Below are 6,485 nucleotides of genomic sequence, written 5' to 3'. Positions count from 1 at the left end.
AATTCACTCTCTCTCGTTCCCTGCTCTCGGTCTCGTCGGAAACCGGTTGCCTCGCCGGTGTTCTTGCCGTGCGTGTGGTGCTGCTTGCAAGCCACCACACCACTGCTTTCTCTCTCCTCCCAGTGAACCTTCGGATTCTCTCGTTCAGCTGCACCGCGCCTCGTCGACGTTTTCTGAGGCTGCCGGAGATCCTGCGACACTTCTCCCTTCTCTATTTCCTCTGCTTGCAGTTTTCTCCCTCCTCTTGGTTGTCGGTGTGTCGGTTTGCCAGTGCTTTGCTTGCTCACGGTTGGTCGGTGATGTCGCGACTGTTGCTATTGATTGCCGGAGGTTGGTCGCACAACCCTCGTTGGTGGTGCGACTGTGAAAGGGGCCTTGCTCGTGTTTCCCTCTCCTTTCATTGTTGTTGCTGCTGCAGTTGTGTTATCTCCCTGCCCCGTCGATTTGTTGGTGCTGCCACCTACAGTGGTAGCGGCGTGTCGGTGGTCGGCGAAGTACCAAAGGTACTACACCGTGTTCTCCTTTCTTTGCTATTAATTCTGTTTTTTTTTTCTTTAATTCTAATTGAAGATTAGTGAATGGATTATGAGTTGTTGATGTTTGATGTAGTTGATAATATTGAATTATTGTTGATATGATGATGAATTATTGTGAATTGGTTATGAATCAATATATCAAAATTGATTTGTGTTTGTGCTAGTAGATTTTATAAATGGGGTTCTAATGTCTTTTCGTGAATTGTTGGTGGTAAATTGAGATTGAGGAAGCTCTTTTACTTAAGTAATAAATTAAATTGGTGTAATGTTGATTTCTGAGAGGATTTGTAATTATAAGTTCCTAAATCAGTTTACTTAGAAGGGTTGGTTTAGTTTGACTGTTTGAGTGACTGAAGTTTTACTCTCGCCACGTTGGATAGTAAGTAATCTATTGAATTGTTTATGTCACTAGAGTTTGTAATTTAAATTCGTAGGATCGTTTACAGTAAGAGTGACAAGATATGATTACTGATATTACTTGGATTGGTTTATTTGATTCGTTAATTAGTGAAAAAGGATAATTGATATTACTTAATAGTATTAAAGTGAAATCATGAATTGAGTTATGAAGCGAAGAGTTATTTGAAGAGCCATGATTGTTCTTAGAAGGTTATTAGCATAAGGGTGAACATGTCAGTTTAGTTGTCTGCTAATCAATGAGTTGTAATTAGATTATTCATGAGGGATGATTTCTTTATTTAAGAAAAGTGATTTGAGTTAGTTTTATATAATGAACTAGATGAGAAATACTTGTTAATGGTTAAAGAATTGGAATGTTGTGAGCTATCAAGAGTTAATCTATATTGCTTGGTTCTAATGATAATAGAAAGTTGTTAATCCTTAAATAATATTCATGATATCAATTAGAATAGTACGTTGTTCGAATTCATTGTTAATTATGATATAGAAGTCCTGGTTTTGGCTTAAATGGTCTTTATTAGCGTTTAAAAGGCGACTTGAGTACCAGATTGATATAGTAATGAAATTATGTTATTGATTTTGTTTATACGATACATGAAAGTTGCTTCTACGTTGTTGATGGAAGTTCACTGAATTGTGGAAGGTGGCATACCTAATGTATAATTAGAATTCTAATTGTACGTTATCATTTTGTTAAGGTATATACTATATTAATAAGTTGATTGATGTGGTAAGTGTGATATAGTGTTCTACTTATAGCTAAATGTTCTAGAATTGGTTGGGTGTAATTCTATAAATAAAAGATTATTATATGAAAATCTGACTAGAGTTGTCAATGATACTATGGGGAAGAATAGTTTGAGTAGACTGTTTAAATGGGTCAACCTCATTAATAACCTCACATGAAGTCAAAGAAAGGATTAACTAATTACTATAATAATATGAAGAGTATGAAAGTTAGATTACTTAACTATGGAGTAGATCGTGTGAAAATGTGTATGATAAAGTGTTTAATTGGATAGCTATAAATAGAATAATATAATAAAATGACGTTGATTGATTAGAATTCGGAGGACTAAGTTGGTTTATGAGATTACTTAAGTAAGTGCAAGTTTGTGCATTACTTTAAAGTATTTGAGTTACATAATTAAATGGCTTCTAATTAGAAGGGAGCTTGACTCGCTATGCTAAGTAAGAATATGATCCATTAATTGTTGACATTTATAATGGTATTGGAATCGAACTTACGAGATAACATGGCCCATGATTGATTAGGTCTAATCGACCTTTGTTTCATGAATCTCGAGTTGTGGAATCTACGCTAACTCTCCTTAGTTAATTCTAAGAGAGAGACTTATTGTAATTATCGATGGTGTTTGATAACAATTATTATCATTATTGAGATGAATCTACATAGATATCAGTGAAGTGAAAAGAGAAGTAGTATGAACTATCTATATGCGAAAGTATGTGATGTGTGGAATCGGGTTAGTAACTCTCGCTAGTTAATTCTAGCTGAGAGACCATTTGCTATTGTTGTTGGTATTGACCATATATGATTGCTTATGAGTTGTGGTAATTTATAAGTTCAATGATTGAAATTGAGTTGAATCTAGTCACATAACTACACTGACCTTGAAATTCATAAGAAAGCACGATAGCATGTGATTATAGTTTTCTAGAGTGAAGTCTTCTAGTGTGGTTGGTTATGCAACAATCGTTTATAATTAATAAAGCTAGCGGATGAGTTCCGAGAATGATTAGTTGTGTTATAAATGATCATCGAAAGGAATCTGAAAGGGGAAAGTAGCCTCGTCTGAGTCGACGGATGAGGTGACATGAACAGCGCCCCATGGACTGTGAACCTTGGGGGCCTCACAGGGAAACCTGCCCATTACTCTGTGAGGCGATAATTGGGCGATATATCAGGTAATGTGAAACCTGTGGATGGTTGATGAAATCAACGGAAAAATGTACTCCGGACTAGTCGCGGTTATTGGCCAAAAGTAAAGCGAATGGTTGGGTGACGACCCCCACTGTCGGAGTGTAAGCTTTGTCTCCTCCGCCGCGTTCTCTTTCCCCCTGGTTAAAAGGAATGTTATTTCAAAGTATGAAAGTTATATCGATAGTGGATCCCCGATAAGAAATCGTATCGTGGTAAGTTGTTTCGATATCGGATTCCCGATAAGGAATCATATCAGGTAAGTAAAGAATGCTTATTCAGTATATGAATATGAATATCGATATTGGTTTCCTGATAAGGAGGCATATCATGGTAAGTGATACTAATGTTAGATTCCTGATAAGGAATCGTATCTTGTTATGTGGATTTCCGATAAAGAATCATATCTCGTTATTGGATTCCCGATAAGGAATCGTTATGATGAAAGTGGTTATGTCATTTATTGCTTGATAAGGGTTTATGTACGACAGTATAAGGAAATGATTGATATAGTATAAAAGTATAAGTTTGGATTCTGAGAAGGAATGAATTAAAGGAAGTAAAGTATCCTAGATTCCTGATAAGGGATCGTGATATGTTGAAAGGTAACTAATTAGTTTCTATGTGAGATATGTATTTGTTACAAGATTGTTTGAAGTCACGTTGTTGGGTTTGCTATTATGTGAATGACGATGTAGTAGAAAAAGGAACAATTAGAATAAAGATGTATAAGTATGTTGTCAACATGAGTTGATGTGATGCATGTTATGACAATGTGATATATATGTTGACTGCTGAGTCGTTTTCAAGTAAAAGCCACCAAAGCATGTGTTACTCTTGTTTATGGGTTAGTACTCAGCTTTGCTGATGTGTGTACGTTGTTTTGTCATTTCTGTGGCCTGTCACTTGGTGTGGGTGGCAGTATCTTATATGTTTCAGGTTGAAGCCGTGAGTTATTCTTTTGCAAGCTGAAGCAGATACGAGATGGTGCAGTATTATATTTGTTATTGAAGTGAGGACGCTCCACTTGTAATAATTAATCGTTTAATTTCTATAATATATTTTCTTTATTTAAAAATCGCTAGCTAAGTGCTCCTGATTCTCTGCTGGTTGTTGCTCCGCGAAAGCGTTGAGATTGTTGAGCTTTGGGATTTGAAAATATTTTATTTATTAAAATTGTAACAGGTTCATATTATTTTTCGCTTTAGCGTTGTCCTATTTTCAAAGGAAACTCTGCCGGATTTTCTGTAGATATTCATGAGAGTAGAGTCTGAGAATCAGAGCATAGTTATAATAGTTAATTTATTTGAATAGAGTTGGGAATTGAGTTCCACACTCTCCGATGTAGTTCGGTGAGTGTGATGGTAATAGTTCGGGTTATCTCGACTAGAGTCTCTTTCGCTGTGCTTAATCCTTTGTAAGTTGGTCGGGAGAATTCGGGCTGTTACAGGGGGTCCTAGAGATATCTTGTGAATCGGAATTTTCGGAGTTGGAAGACATTATAAATAAGACGGTATGAAAGATGGGGGAAAAGTTTCGATGAAATACCTGGAAGTAAGGATGCGAGGATGAAATGCACCGGAATCAACGATTAGCGTGAGGCCGGAAGAAGAAATCGAGCAAAACCGTCAAGAGCACAGAAGGGCAGTGCAGAGAGAGAAAGATTGCTATGAATATGATTGCAAGTGAGAGAATGTGGGAAATGAGGAGCGAAGGGCGCACCAAGGGTATTTATAGAAGAAATCGCGGTCGAGATTAAGTGACTCTTCGTCTTCCCGTCCCGATCATGCCACGTGTTGTTCAGTAGCACCCAGCTGTGAAGCAATCACTCATAAATGAGCTCAAGAGACAAGTGCGCAGGCCGAGGCAACGATTGAAATTCTCCGGCTGACGTTTCACATTCCTTCACCAAGATCAAGCCAGCCTTACCCATGTCGGTTTAAAACCTACTAAGCAGGATACGTCCATACTAGACATACCGGCTTCGGGGCTAGTTGTATGGGGGCTGACTAAGTTCCATACCGATTTAATTTAACCGGTGTGGTCTAAGCACTTTACAAGAAACCAATGACACGGTCATACCGGTCCAATAACGGTTAAACACTATACGGGCCTATGGCCCAGGGCTTGGACAGGATCCAACCCATTACATCAGCGCCTACGGGCCTAAAAGATATATTGTTGATAGAAGATAAGAATATATCCTAAGGGAATATTCTCAGGGATATCTCCCACGAATACAGGGCCCAACCTGTATTCGGGCCCATCCGGGTTTCTTATAAATACTCCCTTCGATCCAAGTCATGAGGTACGTTCACGAATCCTAATACATTCTACTTGAGAGCTACCGGCTTTAACCAAATACTTACTTAGGCATCGGAGGGGCGTTCCTCAGATCAACCCCCGAGGCTAGTTTACATATTCTCTTTTGCAGGAATCCAAATCGGCTTCAGTACAAGGACTTACCGGTTCAAGACCCTGTAATTTGTCCCATACCGGAACAGTTAGAAACCTGTATTTTAGAGAAAAAAATTGACACTCAATAATACCAAGAAAATGAATGCCCATGAGAATTCAAAGAAAGTTGAAAATATCGAGAGCACAAATATGTAAATAGTTAGTCATAATATTCCCCCAAATATCATATTCGATAATCGGCATACTATTTAACGTAGATATGTCGATAGTTGATACGTGATACTATAGAAAGCAATACTTAATGCAATATGCCAAGCTTTCAAAGACTTTACAAAAGCCCCAAAATTAGTGTGGTTTGGCTATTCCCTCGGCAAGGCAAGCGAATGCAGCTTTCCTAACAAAGCTTGGTTGGCGGATCCTAGTCGAACTGAATTCTTTATGGGCCCGGGTTGTGCCTGCTAAGTATTGGCAAGGGCGCTGCCGCATCGACATGTTCACTCCTAAGCAAGGTATGTCTAATGTGTGGCGAAGTATTATTGAAAATGCTAAGTTCCTTTGTGAAGGAATGCAAGTAGCAGTGAGTAATGGCAAAAGTACGTTGTTCTAGGATCATAAGTAGGGGACTCATACCATGTTATCCTCTTTAGTTGCTCAACCTATTCCTGAAAGCTTACTAGGAGCTACGGTAAATGAAATGTGGGATATTTTACAAGGTTGGAGATGGGAATTGTTTGCGGATTATCTCACCCTTGAAATCTTAAAACAAATCCAATCCTTTGAGTTGAAAGAAGGTGTAGAAAGTGGTGATTTGATGTATTGTCGTTTGGGTAAAAAAGGAAAAATCTTTATTAAATCTTCCTTGTGTATCATGCAGAATTTGAGTGACTCCATCGATGATGAATGTTGGAACCTCATTTGGTCAGCCCCAATCCAACACGCATTTGAGCGTTCTTGTGGACGGCTTGTCATGATTGTATTATGAGTAATTCCATGAGATTCAAGCGCAATCTAGCCGATTATCCAAAGTGTTATATATGTGGAGCCACTAGTACAATAAATGCTTATTGCTGCGGTCATTAAATGGCCTATTGCGGCGGTTTTGGCTGCGCAACAATTAAGGGGGCAGCAATAGGTAATTTATATATTGCCGCGATTTTAAACCGCAGCAA

General features: G+C 38.3%; 1 long non-coding RNA gene across 1 annotated transcript; it reads left to right on the top strand.

Annotated features, from left to right (window-relative positions):
- The first annotated feature begins 444 nt into the window (after positions 1-444).
- Positions 445-4,116, top strand: LOC130590925 (uncharacterized). The gene is made up of 2 exons (XR_008968818.1): positions 445-503; positions 3,821-4,116. It is a non-coding gene; the product is annotated as an uncharacterized LOC130590925 (long non-coding RNA).
- The last annotated feature ends 2,369 nt before the right edge of the window (positions 4,117-6,485 follow it).

This window comes from Beta vulgaris, chromosome 3 (assembly GCF_026745355.1).
Source record: "Beta vulgaris subsp. vulgaris cultivar EL10 chromosome 3, EL10.2, whole genome shotgun sequence".
Classification (NCBI taxonomy): Eukaryota; Viridiplantae; Streptophyta; class Magnoliopsida; order Caryophyllales; family Amaranthaceae; genus Beta; species Beta vulgaris.
The sequence above is the reverse complement of the archived record's forward strand: the minus strand, read 5'-3'. Positions and strand labels throughout refer to the sequence as shown.